General features: G+C 42.9%; 1 protein-coding gene across 8 annotated transcripts in view; it reads left to right on the forward strand.

Moving 5' to 3' along the window:
- LOC309622445 (uncharacterized protein) overlaps nucleotides 1-16,342 on the forward strand; it is a 52,491-nt gene that overhangs the window by 15,494 nt on the left and 20,655 nt on the right. The window lies entirely within an intron of this gene.

Raw genomic sequence — 16,342 nt, forward strand, 5'->3', positions numbered from 1 at the left:
CAGAGGAGATCACTGGATCAGAGGTGAAAAGCACAGTGGTCACTCCTGAGGAAGGCAGCATATAAGCTGCCCCCAAGCCAGGAGGAGTCTTCCAGTCTGTCCTGAGCTTAATCCCAGTCTGTGTATAGGGCCTCATCAACCAAGACAGGTGTGTTGGGTGACCGGGAGGTTCTTCTTTGTCCCCTGGCTTTAATCTGGTTCAGCCTTGAGTCTGACCTTTCTGGGATGAACTGGCTCAGGTTGAGGAAGGGGTGCATCCCAATTCTTTCCAACTGCTGAGCCACCTGAGCCAATGGCTTTGAGTTCTTGACACTGAGGCTCCTCAAGCAGGAGCCTGTTGGAAGTGGGGAACATAGACACAGCTCTCCTCTTCCACCCTCCCCTATGTTAGGACATTTTCGCAGCTGATGCTCATCTCCTATATGTGGCACTAGGGGGTGGGATAGTAATTACCCATCTAGATTGTGGTGCAGCTGGGCTGAGTTTCTATCTATTCACTTGCCCCAGGGAAAGGCCAAGACAGTCAGGTCAAGCATCTTCTTGTTACACAGAACACACCCACCCTATTGGCCAAGTTCTACTTCTTTTGATGTCAGGGATGCAGACTAGAGCTAATCGGTTCCATTGAAAGAAGACAGAAAAAAAAAATCTCTGTTTCTTTAGTCAGGACGGTGCCTCAACAACAACACCCTGGAAAGCTCCATAGCTTATAAACCAAAGTTTGATTTCTTGCTTTTGCTGTATGTCTATTGTGAGTTGGCTGTGGCTCTCTCCCATCTTATCTCTACTCTGGGACTGAGGCTGATGCAGTAGGCCCTAACTAGAACATTGCTATTTCCTGCTGGGGAGTTCAGTGAACCACCTGTTAGCTTTTCAAACTTCTGCTTGGAAGTCATCTAAGGCTCTTCCACTACAATTCCACTGGCCAAAGTCAGTCATATGGCCAAGTCTGCTGTCAGTGGTACAGGGAAAAGATAATCCTCCCCCAGGGAATAGTATGAGATAATTGTGGAAAATAATACAATCTGCCACATTTGGTCACTGAGGGAGTTATTTCTCAATTTTATTGTAAAATTACCACCTTAACTTACACATACTGGTGGGATGTTTATATGCCATCTTTGAAACAGTGGGAGAATCTGAGTGATAAGTACCACTGCCTGGATGGTTAAAGGTCTTTCAGGTTGCCTGAGTTGAGCAGCAATAGATGCAAAGTTCAGGATGTGATTTAGGTTGGAGGAATGGGGTGGGAGGCAAGGTTGGGGAAGAAGGTGGAGCCTGGGTGTGGAGGGCCTTAGGCACTAGGGGGTTTAGAATTATTCTTTAGGCAGTGAAGTTCCATGGAAGATTTGAGTGATGGGATGCCCCCTCTTCCTAGAAAGATCCCTGAAGGCGTTATTAAGGGTTAATTGAAGACCAGGTACCAGTTAGAAACCATCACTAGGAGAGTAATGATGATTTTAGAGCTCTTTTGGGAAAAAGGAGATAAGGGTGGTTAAAATCCAGAATTTAATTTCAGTTTCAGACATATTTGCCTTTCTTATTTATTTATTTATTTATTACTTATTATTTATTTTTTATTTACTTACTTATTTACTTATTTTAATTAAAGTATAGTTGACTTACAATGTTGTGTTAATTTCTGCTGTACAGCAAAGTGTACATATATATACAGTTATACATATATATATATATATATATATATATATATATATATATATACATTCTTTTTAAAATATTCTTTTCCATTATGGTTTATCATAAGATATTGAATATAGTTCTCTGGGCTATACTGTAGGACCTTGTATTTTATCCATTCCATATATAATAGCTTACATCTGCTAACCCCAACCTCCCACTCCATCCCTCCCCCAACCCCCTACCTCTTGGCAGCCACGAGACTGTTCTCTATGTCTGAGTCTGCTTCTGTTTCATAGATAGGTTCATTTGTGTCATATTTTAGATTCCATGTATAAATGATACCATATAGTATTTGTCTTTCTCTTTCTGACTTACTTCACTTAGTAGTGATAATCTCTAGTTGCATCCATGTTGCTGCAAATGGCATTATTTCGTTCTTTTTTATGGCTGAGTAGTATTCCATTGTATATATGTACCACATCTTCTTTATCCATTCATCTGTTGATGGACATTTAGGTTATTTCCATGTTTTGGCTATTGTGAATAGTGTTACTATGAACATAGGAGTGCATGTCTCTTTTTGAAATTTAGTTTTGTCTGGATATATGCCCAGGAATGGGATTGCTGGATCATATGATAATTCTATTTTTAGTTTTCTGCGGAACCTCCATACTGTTTTCCATAGTGGCTCTACCAATATACCTTCCCACCAACAGTGTAGGAGGGTTCCCTTTTCTCCACACCCTGTCCAGCATTTGTTATTTGTAGACTTTTTAATGATGGCCATTCTGACTGGTATGAGGTGGTACCTCACTGTAGTTTTGATTTGCATCTTTCTAATAATTAGCCATGTTGAGCAGCTTTTCATGTGCCTATAGGCCATCTGTATTTCTTCTTTGGAGAAATGTCTCTTTAGGTCTTCTGCCCATTTTTCAATTGGGTTGTCTGTTTTTTTGTTGTTGAGTTGTATGACAGACATATCTGCCTTTCAAATATCTGCCTTTGAAATATTATAGCTGGATGATTCTGGAGAAGTTCCTCTTCCTCTCTAAACCTCAGTTTCCTCCATGTAAGATGGGGATGATAATCGTAGTATTATCTTCCATGGTTTGTTGTGGGGACTAAATAAAGTAACACGTAAAATGCTTAGCAAAAAGCAGTACACCTAGAAAGCCCTTATACATGGAAAAGCAGAGACTTTAGAGTCTATAGGATTTGGTAATTGCATGTGAACAGCAAGGATGAGGGAGGATTTGAAGAAAGTATCAAGGTTTCTAGGCTAGGGAATAGTAGTGCCATTTATCTACACAGGAGCTGGCGATGGTTAAGGGAGAAGAAACACTGAGCCTGACATCCCAGGAGGACAGCTGTGGGGAAGGTTCCCAGCAGGTGCTTAGAAACCTGAGCTTGGCTCAGGAGACAAGACTTGTGCAATGAGTCATTTGCTGATTGTGCGGACAGATGATTTCTTGGGGCTCTGCTGCAGAAAGTAATTTTATACATTTGAGCACACCTGTGTAACCCCAAGAGCTGGGGGAAGAGACTTTTGTCCAGGCTGAAGATTCATTAGGCCAGTGATTTCAAACTTGAGTGCATCAGAATTACTGGAGGGTTTCCTAAAGCCCAGTGTTTCTGATTCAGTTAGGTCAAGGGTGGGTCCTGAGAAGAGGCATTTTTAACAAGTTCCTAGGTGGTGGTGGTGCTGATGATCAGGAGACCACACTTTGAGAGCCGCTGCCTGAGGCTGTTGTAGGGCTCCAAAAGGAAGAGCCTCGTTTGTGAGCTGGGGCCTAACAGCTCCCGTGTGGAAGAGGCCTTCATAACCTGTTTTCCTTGCTCGCATGCTTTCCTCATCAGTGAGCACTATTTTTTTTTTTTAAACATCTTTATTGGAGTATAATTGCTTTACAATGGTGTGTTAGTTTCTGCTATATAACAAAGTGAATCAGCTATACATATACATACATCCCCATATGTCCTCCCTCTTGCATCTCCCTCCCACCCTCCTTATCCCACCCCTCTAGGTGAACACAAAGCACTGAGCTGATCAGTGAGCCCTATTTTAACTGAGGGCTACTTCTTTCCAAAGCACACCGTTGCTTTCCAAAGATGCTGAGAAAAGAAATCTCTGGTGTTTCATTTCCAAGCATAGAATGTCCGGGGTTGGGGGAGGAGGGTGGTGTCCAGAACCAAGCAATGGAGGCATCACAATCAAAAAAGCTACAGGCAGGAGCCAAGGCGTGGGGTGAAGCCAAGAGCTTGGAGCTGCTCCTCCAGAAATGGCGTCCAGGTTCACAGGCTTGGTGTGTGTGCGAGAAACAGAAAGCCAGCAGCCTCTTAGTGGCTGGCATGTGAGATATAAGGTGGGGGGGAGGGGCTGGGGGAAGCAATTCAGACTGGTGGCCCCGTCATAGTACAAATTGATTGTAAGTGGATTTTAATTTTTTTATACCAAATGTTCTTCAGGAAAAATGAACATGATTCTATGGCTCAGGGACAGACAGAAAGGCCAATGGAATGGACTTGAGTGCCCAGATACTGACCCAGTATGTATGGAAACTTGAAATGCCATAGAACTAGCACTGATATTAGTGTGGAAAGGATGCCTATTCAATAAATGGTACTGGAACATTTAGCTATTGGGAAAAAAATTAGATACTACAAATTTCTTATTTATACTTTCTACAAACAAGAATGATAGCCTATATAACCATGATAGAACTACCAAAAACAGAAAATTAGTACTGATACATTACTATCATCTAATTCACAGACCCCCATTCAAGTTTCATTAATTGTCCCCAAAATGTCCTTTATAGCAAAAGTATACGGTTCTGAATCAGACGTTGCATTTAGTTGTGTCTCTTTAGTTTTCATCAATCTGGAACAATTCCTCAGTCTTTTCTTGACTTTCATAATCTTGACTCTTTTGAAAATTATAGGCAAGTCATTTGTAGAATAATCAATTTGGGTTCCTTGATGTCTCTTTATGATTTGATTCAGGTTGAGGTTTTTTGGTAGGAATACTACAGAAGTGATGCTGTGTTCTTCCTGATACATAAGATGTTAGAAAAAAAATCCTATAAAAATACCTACCAAATGATTATTCCATTTACATGATGTTAAAAAAACCCTACAAACTAAATATTTTTAGAGATACACATGTATCTAGTAATGCTATAAAGAAAATCAAGGGAATGATAACACAAATTCAAGATTCAGGATAAACAAATTCAGAATAATGATAAAATCTAGGGAAGAGGGAGAGGAATGTGATTGAGAAGAAATTTATAAAGACTTCATCTGTTATTTTATTCTTTATGCCTTACACATAAATTGCAAATCTTCTTTGTTTGCATGAAATATTTTGTAATATTTAAGAAAAACTTATTTCAGACCCTCATTTCTCTGATTTTGCAGTAGGATAATGGAAATTTCCCCTGGTCATTGAGCTAGCATTTGGAAACCATGTCCTTGCTCACAATGATGGTGCAGAATGATAGTCTTTATGTATACCTGTTGCCCAGCCTAATTATTAATAGTGCTTTCAAAAGTATTCCAGTTTGGAGGATAAATTATATTAAGTTCTACCTACATGTATATGGCACCTTCATTTGCAAGAGTTCAGAGTGCTTAAAGAACTATTTCCTCCTTTCAGACCTCATTCATTTTATAGATGATGGGAAAGCATCCCTGAAAGAATCAATGATTGAACTTGGTCCTGCAGTTGGCCAGTCCCAAAGCTGGAACAGGGCAAGGGTCTGGAGAGGCTGGGTCATAGGAGCAGCACTTATATTTCTATAGGCAAATCCATGTGGAAAGCCAAATTATTATTGGAAGATTGATTGGAAACTATGCAATTAGATCAATTGGAGTTAGTAGGAATTAGCGCTATCAGTGTTTGGCAAACTGATAAAATCCCATTGGTCTTTGTCTCTTTAAACTGAGAAGTCTTGATTTTTCTGTTTCTTCCCTATCCAGAAACTTCAAAAAATTATTTAGTGTTTTTTTGCCCCATTGTTTCAATTCCTAATTGCCTTCTTTGGCACATATGTAGCACAATAAAGAGTAGCTTCTTCTACCCTTTATTGTTGCTGTCATCATCACTACTATTGTCATTGTCATTATCGCACACATACTCTGGTTTCCAACATCCTCATTAAATATACAAAAGCATTCACTCTAGTTTCAGCCCCAGCAATTGAACCAGGTTAATTTCTTTAATAAACCTACGATGACTCCTAGGTTCCATATTGACTAGCATAGTTCATGTACTGAGTTATTGCACTGTGGGTTTATTTATTTATTTATTTATTATTTATTTATTTATTTATTTATTTATCTGCGAGGGCTTTCTCTAGTTGCGGCAAGTGGGGGCCACTCTTCATCACGGTGCGCGGGCCTCTCACTATCGCGGCCTCTCTTGTTGCGGAGCACAGGCTCCAGACGCGCAGGCTCAGTAGTTGTGGCTCACGGGCCTAGTTGCTCCGCGGCATGTGGGATCTTCCCAGACCAGGGCTCGAACCCGTGTCCCCTGCATTGGCAGGCAGATTCTCAACCACTGCGCCACCAGGGAAGTCCCCCTGCACTGTGGTTTTAATTTGCATTTCTTTATGATGTTGTACACTTTCTGGGACATAATAGAAAATTCAGATATTGTTTTACAGGTATAATTTAAATTCTTTCTCCCTAAATATATAACTGAACACTTTTTCTCCCTGATCTTTTATCAAGGTTCTCGTCCATTCATCTATCATTGAGAGACCACTCTGTGGTTTGCCCTGATCAGATTATCATTTAATAACCTGAAAAGACTTCTGAAAGCTGGAGGTTTCATAAGTGTTTCTTACTGTACATTTAATTTTTAAAATTTAAATGAGTGTTCCCTAGAAACTTTATTGTGGTTCCTTCTCCATTGAAAGATCAATTTACTTATCCCTAGCCTTTGTTTTCTGTCTTAAACCAGTGTTCTCTTCATGACAGTATTTTCCAATCTCCAACCAAATCCCTAAAAATACAGTTTTTAGGAGTGAGGTGTGTGTGTGTGTGTGTGTGTGTGTGTGTGTGTGTGTGTGTGATTACATCAAAAGTTTGGGAAAATGCAGATTATGAACTTAGCGACATCAGGTTTACATCCTTAACTCCTTGCTTGATGAAACCAATCACATTTTGGTTCAAGTTTCAGCCAAATTCCACTCTAAGTGATGTGTTGACTGTAAGTGAGGGAAAGTCCTTTCTGCTCTTTTACTGCATTTCAGCATTTTGGAGGAAAAAGAAGGGAGGTTGACAGGCAAAGTTGTTAAATGTTAAACCAAAACCTGAAAAAGTCATTGAATGCAAAATAATTCAAACTCCAAATGAGAGTTCAGGAGGGACTTCTTAGAATGAAAGGGAAAAAATGTCAAACCAGCAGTAATTGAGGGAAAGGTCAAAAGGAGGATGGAAGTCTCCCTGTGCAGAAGAAAGGGCTACTCTGTCTTTATTGCCTCCCCCACTCCTCCTTTTTTAAATTAGAGATGAGGAAGGTGACAAACTCTAGAGAAGATAGATGGAGGGAGATCAAGAAACTCTGGCTGAGCAAGCGTTGCAGGGGCGGAGGGTGAGAGGCCCCACCTCATGCTTAAAAGGATCTGAGAACTGGGTGAAGAGCTGCCAACAGCAGGAGTACGAATTAAGGAGGGTGACCTTACAGAAATAGGAAAAAATGACCTATCTCTGAGATCTAGAGGGAAAGGATGACGATGTTAACTAGTTAGGAAAAAAATAATTACATATTGGAGCGTGAAAAGACTTTAGAGGTCATGGAAACCAAACCCTGCATTTTACAGATGTGCCAATAGCTGAGAAGAATGAGCCATCAGAGTCCAAACTGGTGTGCCACAGTATAGTATGTTTGCATTTGAACTAATAAAAAATAATGCCCCTCAATCTTCAAAGAAGTTGTATGCTCCTAGAAGATACACTCTTTTGACCTTGGGGCTTCTGGTAACCCTTAGCACCATCATACCCTGGTTTGAGAAGCACCGGATTAATCGACTTGCCTAAGAATTACAGCTTGTTTCATGAGAGGATTTAAAATTGTATTTTTAAGTATTTGGAAAGCAGTATCATCATCATATTTGGTGCTTAAGCAATACTTCCGTATGTTTTGATTACTCCAATACATAGGTAGGGTATTTGAGCAGTGTTGTGGTTCAAGTTTGGTGCTGTACACTTGGTGGCTGAGTGGATCAGGGCCAAGGAAGAAAAGTGGCTTCATTGCTGCCACCCTCATACCCAGCCTGGGCATGGCTCGGGCTGCTAGGACAGCCTCTAGTGGTCTTCCCGCCTCCTGTTTTGCCCCTCCCAACCCATCTTCTGTGCCAGTCTTAAGAGTGACTTTTCTAAGATGCAAATCTGAACATACCACTCTTGGGGGCAACTCACAGGCCACAGGTTAAATTCCAAACTCCTTAACCTCCAGATCCTCCCCTCTGTCATCCCCTCGCTTGTGGTTCCCCTCCTAACACTGTGCATTCAAGCTTTTATTACTCTTAGCTCATCAGGCCAGCCTCAGGCAGCTGTATCTTTGCTAGCATTTCTCCTCTGCCTAAGATGTCCTTTTCCCCTTCCTCCTCTACCTGGACAACGTGTACTCATTGCTCAAGACTCAAAACAACACTTTCCTTGCACTCGGTTAAAATGGACCCTCCCTCCGATAGTGTCTCACTCCTTCCAGGACATTCATTTATCATAACACCTCTTAATGCACTTGTTTGTATACATATCCATGTTAGAGAAAGCAGTGGTTTTCAAACTTTAAAGTGCACCATGCACATAAGGATCATCTAAGGAATTTCTTTAAAATGCAGAAATTTCTTGTCCTCCTCTTCAGAGATTCTGACTCTAATTCAGGAGGTCATCAGAGGGGTTCATGAGCATCTCTGGGTCTAAGGAGAGCGTCCTCTAAATCAGAATAGTCTTCACCTGCCTGAAGCACCATTTTTCCAAGGGCAGAGGACACTGCTGATTTGTTCCACCTGCTTCTCTGCAATCATTAACTCACAAGAGTATCAACTTGAGAGATCCCAACACCCCCTTCCTCCCCTCCCACTCTCTTGGGGGTAAAATATGCAAAACTCATTTATATTCCCACAAGTAGGTGAGAATAACATTCTGGGCCATCACCATTCAATAATGGAAGCTTTGTGCAAAGTAGTGACAGGTGAGAGGAATGATTTCATTTTTCACTTTGACAATTGGGTGAAGCAGATTCCTGGCAGTTCTGCAAAGGTTTTGTGCCCACATAGTTACCCAAGGGATCTGCTTAGCAACCAAGAGATGCTGCAAGGAGAGGAAAAGAAGATTCTTCTCTCAGTGGCATCTTGTAACTGAGATGCGGAAGCACAAAGAGAAGAGGTACCTCTGACCTAGGGTTCCCGCTTGTTCGCTGGTCTCCAGAGAGGCCTGCCCTGAATGCCCTGGTCCCTGTCCCCTCCCTAGAGCCCACGCAGAACTCACTGTGCGGGAACCATCATTCCCCAAGGGGCCTGGCTATGCTTAACTGGATTTCTTCTTTGCTCAATGATCTTACAGGACTATAAAATTCAGCCTGTTTGTTGGAGGTTTTGAGAGGGTTCAGTATAGCACCCGTCTTCCATGCTTGGGTTTTGAACTGAGAAATAAGACAAAAAAGTAGGCAAAAGACAAAAAAATATGACCAGTTCACTGATAAAGTTGATATTAGAGAATGGGGCTTATATCTGCAGGCAAGTGGGCTTCCTAATATTGACTCCCAGAGCTGAACTGAACCCCCAAATGACAGCCCCTCCAAACTGCCTCCCAAGAGCTGGGGCGATCTAGAGGATGTGCTCTGGGCTGGTAGGTGGGCTCCATGAAGGAAGGTGATTGGCAGGAACTGGGAAGTTCAGTGTCTCTTCTAAACCCACCAATCTGGTGACTCCTTTGGTCTCCCTGAATGGAGCGAGTCAGGGCAGGGAGAAACCGCAGTGGTACTTGCCTTCACATGGCAGAAAACATCAGACATGGGTCCAGGCGTTCCTACAACCCAATTATGTTTACTGTTAAAGATTTGGAAAATACGAAAAAAGTATAAAGAATAAAATAAAAATCAGCAGTAATCCCAGAGATATATTTCTTCTATTCTAAGGCATATATTTCTCACTTTCTAATGTTCCTTAAATTGGGATGTATTTTACAGTTGATATATGTTTAGTGTCCTATTATTGTTTCTCCCTAAAAGACTTTTGTTAAGCCTCTGGTGCCTCATTCAGTTGTCAGTATCTTAAAAATGAGGAAATATGGCAAATTTTCGTTGTTTTTTAAAGATAGGGATTATACTAGAGCATCTTCCTGTGTCAATAGGTAGTGAGAATCTGACGGATAATGACTGCAAAATAGTCCATCATCTGAATGTACTAGAATGTATTTAACTAAGCTCTACCCCTTGGCATTTAAGTTGTGGGGTTTTTTGGTTTGCTTTGTTTTTTTAGGGTTGTAGATAATGTTGTGATAAACTTCCTTGTACCTAAGTCTTTGCTCCAAATATGATTTTTCACCCCTTAAGGGTTGGTCCACAAATTCAGGATATTCACTTTTTAAAAGCATTGGTTTCCTGTGATCGTATTGTCCTTCAAAAAGGTTATCCAACTTAGCCTTCATCGGTCTCGTCAGAGCGCTCATCCTTCAGCGTAGCCCGTAGCGTTGAATATTATAGGTCACTGTCATCAGGTGGATGGTCTTTTTCTGAGTTTGAAGATTGTCAGTCCTCAGTGCTTATCCTGTCACTCTTTTTCCTCCGTCTTTCCCTCCCTCCCTCCCTCCCAGGCCAGCCCAGAGTCTCCTGGGAGAAGCAGAACAAGTACACAGGACAAGGATGAGCACATGCAGGCTCCCTGTTGCCACAAACCTTTGCTGCCACACCCCACCTCGTATCTGGGGGAGAGAGGCACCCCCGACTGGCCTCGGGCATCCACAGTTCCTTTCCCCTCTGTCCACACTCACAGCTCCGGTGGCAAGGTGGCACCACGGCCAAGCACTGCCCAGGGAGCTGGTGGGCCAAGCGCTGTCCTGATGCCTCGAGCACGCTGCTTGAGGCTCCTCCCCGCACCGCCTTCTCTCCTCTCTCTACCCCAGGGCTCAGGATTGGAGGAACCTTGAGCTTCCTCTGGAGGCCAGGAAGCACCACTGATGTGGAGGTCTCCATCTAGCCGTCCCAGAGGCAGCAAGGGAAGCCTGTGGCCTGGGTTTGGTGCCATGCAACACGTTTTAATCAGCATCCGCCGCAGGAAAGGCAGTATTAAGTGCGGTAGGAAAGACAAGGTTTTATTTCTGTCGAGAGCTTTTTATGGCACCAGTTCCACGGATCCCCACCCCACCCCGACCCATCTGCTCACTCCTTGGGTACAGGCAGCAGACTTTTCTGGGTACAGAACTACAGAAAGAAGCAGATTGGACTGTGGCGAATGCAAACCTGGCATGTTTCCTGGGGAAAAAAACCCTTTTTTTCAGCTCTTGGTTCCCCAGAGAATAATGTACCCAAACAAAGTGGATCCTGTGGATATTCCTCAACAGGACAATTTTTACGCAGGTTAAGTAGAGAATTCCACAGCCTAAATTTGGGCCTAAATATACCCAAATCACACTGAATTCTTTACCTGCTTCTCCACCTGATTCTCTTAATTGATACTCAGAGACTTTAGGTCCAGCTTTTTAGAGTGGAATTTGGTTGGACTTTTCCTGGTAAGACGGCTCATCAGATCTGGTGAGCCAAACTCCTCCAAGCTACGACAGTTTATGTTTAGACACCTTCTGGAATTAAGGGGCTCGCAGGCTCTCTGAGCCATGTCTTCTACACTGGGGTAGCTCACCAGTAACAGAGCCAGTGGAGCATTCTCAAGGGGCACCACTAGGGACGGCACCATCAGGGACAGGAGAGAAGGGCAGCTGGGATGGCCAATCTCTGTCAGGGAAGGTGTAAGGAAGATACCCTTCACCAAATAGGCGGGAACGCAGTTTGCGGAGTATGCAGTAGTGGGGCAGACCCCATCTTGGGAAGACGGCCCCCCTTGGGGGCTCCTCCAACGGGACTCCAAGGGGATTTGGAGGCAAATTACATAGTGTCAGCATCTCATCAACCCAGTGGGGCTCTGAGAGTTGACCCAGGCATCCTGGGCATGCTGATGTCTGCTAATCTCCTCAGAATGGCATCCTGTTCCCCATGGCAGAGCAGAGAAGAGTGGGGAAGCTTCGAGTCAGACACACAGATCTTAGGCAGGCCCCGAAGATCCTCAGAGCACAAGAGAGGCAGAAATGGATGGAGGCCCACAGGATTATTTTTCCTAAGGTTCCATCTGTACAATGAGGTTTACTGCCTGAGGGCTGGTGGGCTTTAACATTTAGAGCTCTCCAGCTGGTTGAGGAGAGGGTCTTTGTCAAACAGCACTGAACTGGGGCGGTTCCTCTGTTAAGAGAAGAGAGGGGAGCCTTCAGGGGCAGCAGGAGCGAAGGTGGCCTCCAACCTGTCTATGGGGAACTCCCCACTATTAACACTCCTGGGGCTACAACTTCTGCTGACCATTTGGAAAACAAATCATGTAAAATAAAAAATATATATATATACACACATATATATGCATATACACATACATATATATATACACATATATACATATTATATATATGAAGAACAGAAAGGTTATGACCTTTCTGAAGATTTAATTTCAAAAGACAAAGGAAGACTAAAATATTAAGACGGGCTTAAAATCAACCATATTAAACACAAAGTTATGTCAAAATAAGTTTAAAAATAAGCACTTTGAAATTTCAAAATACATAAAGGAAGAAGAAATAATTAAAATACATTGTTTAAAAATGAGAGAAATAAGTCTTCAAGTTCATAAAATAAGATTTAAGAAAGTTTGTGTCTAGGAAATTGGAAGAAAAGTTATAATTCTGATAAAAGAATATTAAGGTTTTTTTTTCCAGAAGAGGCACTCCAACTAGACGAGATTTAAAATAAGACAAATGGCTGAACTCCAATAGTGGATTACAAACATAAAAAACGAAATGATACATGATTAAAATCAAATCCAAAAGCCATGAGGTGAGAATTTTAAAACATGTTAGTAAGTGAAGCTAATGATAACATGGGATTTGTAAACACTATATAAAATTAAAATATGCATAGGTAGGATAGAGTGAAAATGAAGAGTTTTAAAATTTAGAGTTGGGTGAAAGACAAAGGGGATGAGGAAGACACAGATCAGGCAATTTCCTGTGGACACAGCTTCTCCCTGGAAGTGGCCAGCACTTCAAGGGGTGCCATTTATTTTGGGGGGTGAGGAGCCAGGTGACAGGAAGTCAAGAGCCCCTCTTTCCCTCCTTGTCCTGGACGTTGCCCCACAGGCCTGGATTGTGCTGACCCTGCTCCTTGGTTCACCCTCCCTATATGAGAAGCCCTGAAGGAAAGGAATGTTCTAGAGCCCTCGATCTTGCTGGGCTGTGCTCCCAACCCTCAGCCCCACTCTCACAGGAAAAGAAGACATGGAAATGGGTGAAAAGAGAATATAGATTGAGGGTAAAATGTCTAGAACTGTGAACTGTTCACTAACACCTCCTTTTGATGTCTTCTGCACCAGAACATAAATACCAGTGGCAGGAAGTTCATCTTCTGTAAAGTTGCTAAAGCTACCCCATATGTAATTATATATTCTTACTGTATTGGCTCAAAATTGTGCAGAATAAAGTGTAACCTAAAGCGAAACCAAAAATAGTTACTTGGTTTCCTTTGCCAAATTTCCTTGAAAAATGTAAGTGCCTGAGAGTTTAAAGTTAGGTAGTCAGCTAACGAGTATTTGTTGAGCATCCTGTGTTTGGAGGCCTGCAAGCCTCCCTAGACGCAGTGAGGCCAGACCCCCTGGCCTTGCTGTGCCCCACAGGGGCACGAGGTCTGATCTGGGCTAGTTGTTGTTGCTGGTAGCCATACCTGCTCCTCCAGGGTCTCTTCTTGGCTCACTACTAAGACACCCAGGTGTTTTCTTTCTTTTTTTTTTCCCCTTCTCTTTGAAAACATATTTTTCTGCAAACAGGTGAGCATTTTGTAAAAGTGCTGTGCTTTGTTTTACTTCCTTCACTGGCTTTCTTCTGCCTCAGATCATACTGCAGGTCTGACCACATTGCCTGAGCAGGGAAGGATCCTTTGTAAGAGCTGAGATCACATTTTAAAATTAATTGCAGACTTTTGTGTTTCTGTTTATGACTGTGTAACCCAGTTTCCCCAAGCCTACTGGTAACAGAGAAGTCCTATGAACCATAATAACTCAATAACAACCTAATAAATGCACCTCCAAGTCAGCCATATTTTGGGGGGCAATTGGTGGTGGTGCATGGGAGGGCCATGGACCAAGAGAAGACCAAGAGAGGACAGAAGGGGTGAAGGCCTGCCGCTGTAGCATCCTAGCATGGCTTACCTCCCCTAAAGACTCCCCTAATAAACACACACACACACACACACACACACACACACACACACACACACAAAACGAATCCCCTAAACTGTGTCACATATCTAAATATTTAACTTCAGATTTAAATTAATTTAAATGAAATAAATTTTAAAATTCAGTTCCTCAGTTGCACTAGGCACATTTCAAGAGCTCATGAGCCAGATGTGGCTAGTGGCCACTCTACAGACCAATGCAGATATAGAATGTTTCCATCATTAGGCAAAGCCAAGCCAACCCTACTGTGTGTCTACTCGGAACACTGCTCACTAGCCTGGCTTTACAGGGCTCGTCCTTTCTGGTGGGAGTTAGTCACACATACTATTAATAGAAACTCAGTTCTGATGCCCTCCCTTACCTTTACCTATGCCGAAAGAGGGAACCAGCCTGGGGGAAAGAAAGTCAGAAGATACACAATTTCAAGAATTGAAATTATTTTTCTTCAATGTGAAAGTGACAGAAAGAACAGATGGCACTTTTAAAAAAAATGAAAATCTGAGATCAAAGAGAAGGAAAGAGCCAAGCGTGAGTCTTAGGGCTGCTGTGGATTTTTCCCTGACCCCCACCCCCACCCCCCAGCCAACTCAGTAGGATCATTGTTGTTTCTGTGAAGCTCTTAGTTTCAAGATTTGGATTGCAGAGAGAACTCTTACTTTTACATTCAATTGAAAAGAAGATACTTGCTTTTACCCAGACTTCTTACGATACTATGATTTCCCATCCTGCCTGCCTGCTGGCTGTTTTGTGTATGAAGCAGAATAGATAAGCTTTGACCTTGGAGCTGCTCTGTGGGATTTTCTGCAGATGGTTCTCAATAATAAGGTGTTTGCTCATTTGTTTCTAGGTTCTTTTATTTCAAAATAAAAGTGCAACCAAATTGACCCATGGAGAGAAAACAGATTAGGCAGAAAATAGCATCTCTTGTAATTTCTTATGTAATGCAGTCTGATTCCACCCATGAAATTGTCCCACCAGGATGCTGGCAATAACGGAACAGGGCAGGCCAAGGGGAGGTCAAGCAGAGACCTTGGTTCTGGGCAGGCACATGTGAGGGCCAGGAAAGTCAGCTGAGGCTGAGAGGACGGGCAAGGGCCACGGGTTTAGAGTGAGAGGCCAGAGTCCTGGAGGTCAGTGAGAGGGTGAGCCCCATCTCTTCTAGCAGGTGCCCCAGAGCTGGGCTCAGGCCATTCCCAACCAGCCTGGTAGAGGCAAAGAACAAAGTGGAATCTGGGCGTACTAGAGCTGAAGGGACTCTTGGGATCCTCCTCCGGTGTTCCCCTAGAGAACTTGAACATAAGAAGCACCTTGTGTGCAGGTTAAGAACACAGCCCTGGGACTTGCACATACCTCCTGAAGTCTGGTCCCCTAGGTATCTGGTAAGCACCTCTGGAGACACCGATCTCAGAAAGTCAGGGAAACACTTATCTCTCCATCCAGTGGTTTTCGGGCTGAGCTCCACAGAGCCCCGAGGTCTCTCAACACTTCTTTGGAGCTACAGAAGGATGCAGGCAAATGAAGGGGAAGGATTGAATGGATGAAACTCGAGACCTCGCCACCCACTACAATCTGATAATGGTGAATAGTAGTCACAAATGCTTAGCCAACCCTTCTATGGGAAGTGCTGTACATGCATTATCTCAACAATCCTTATAATCACTCTATGAAGTAGGTATTATTATAATTCCTATGTTACGGATGAGAAGACTAAGGCTTGGCAGATAAGCAACTTGCTCAAGGTCACACAACTAGTAAGTGACAGAGCTGAAACGTGAATGATAAAACTCCTCACCATCACATGACACCAACCTTGAAGAAGCTCTGTTTGCATTTGTTTTATGTGTTATTGGGTGTCTTATAGTATTTAGTCTATAAAATGGGTTCCACTGCTCATAAAGGTGTGAAAACACATCTCTAGTCTGATCCCTACCTTTTATACAAGAAGAATCAAAGGCCCAGAGAGGTGACTTTGCTGTCACAAGGTCACACAATGAGGACACCAAGTTTGGTGATCTGTCCTGAACAAGGCTGGTGGTTTCCTTGAGGGAAGAGCTCTGAACTCAGCTCTGCCCCGAGCCAGCCCTGTGCCCTTGGCCAGTAGGGTCTGCCACCTTTCCACATGCAGACTGGTTTCCTAGGGCTGGCTGACAGCATGTGATGAGAAAGAGTTATAGACCCCGTGGGAGGCTGGATCTGATACT

The sequence above is a fragment of the Balaenoptera borealis genome (genome assembly GCF_965194805.1).
Source record: "Balaenoptera borealis genome assembly, chromosome: 2".
Taxonomy (NCBI): domain Eukaryota; kingdom Metazoa; phylum Chordata; class Mammalia; order Artiodactyla; family Balaenopteridae; genus Balaenoptera; species Balaenoptera borealis.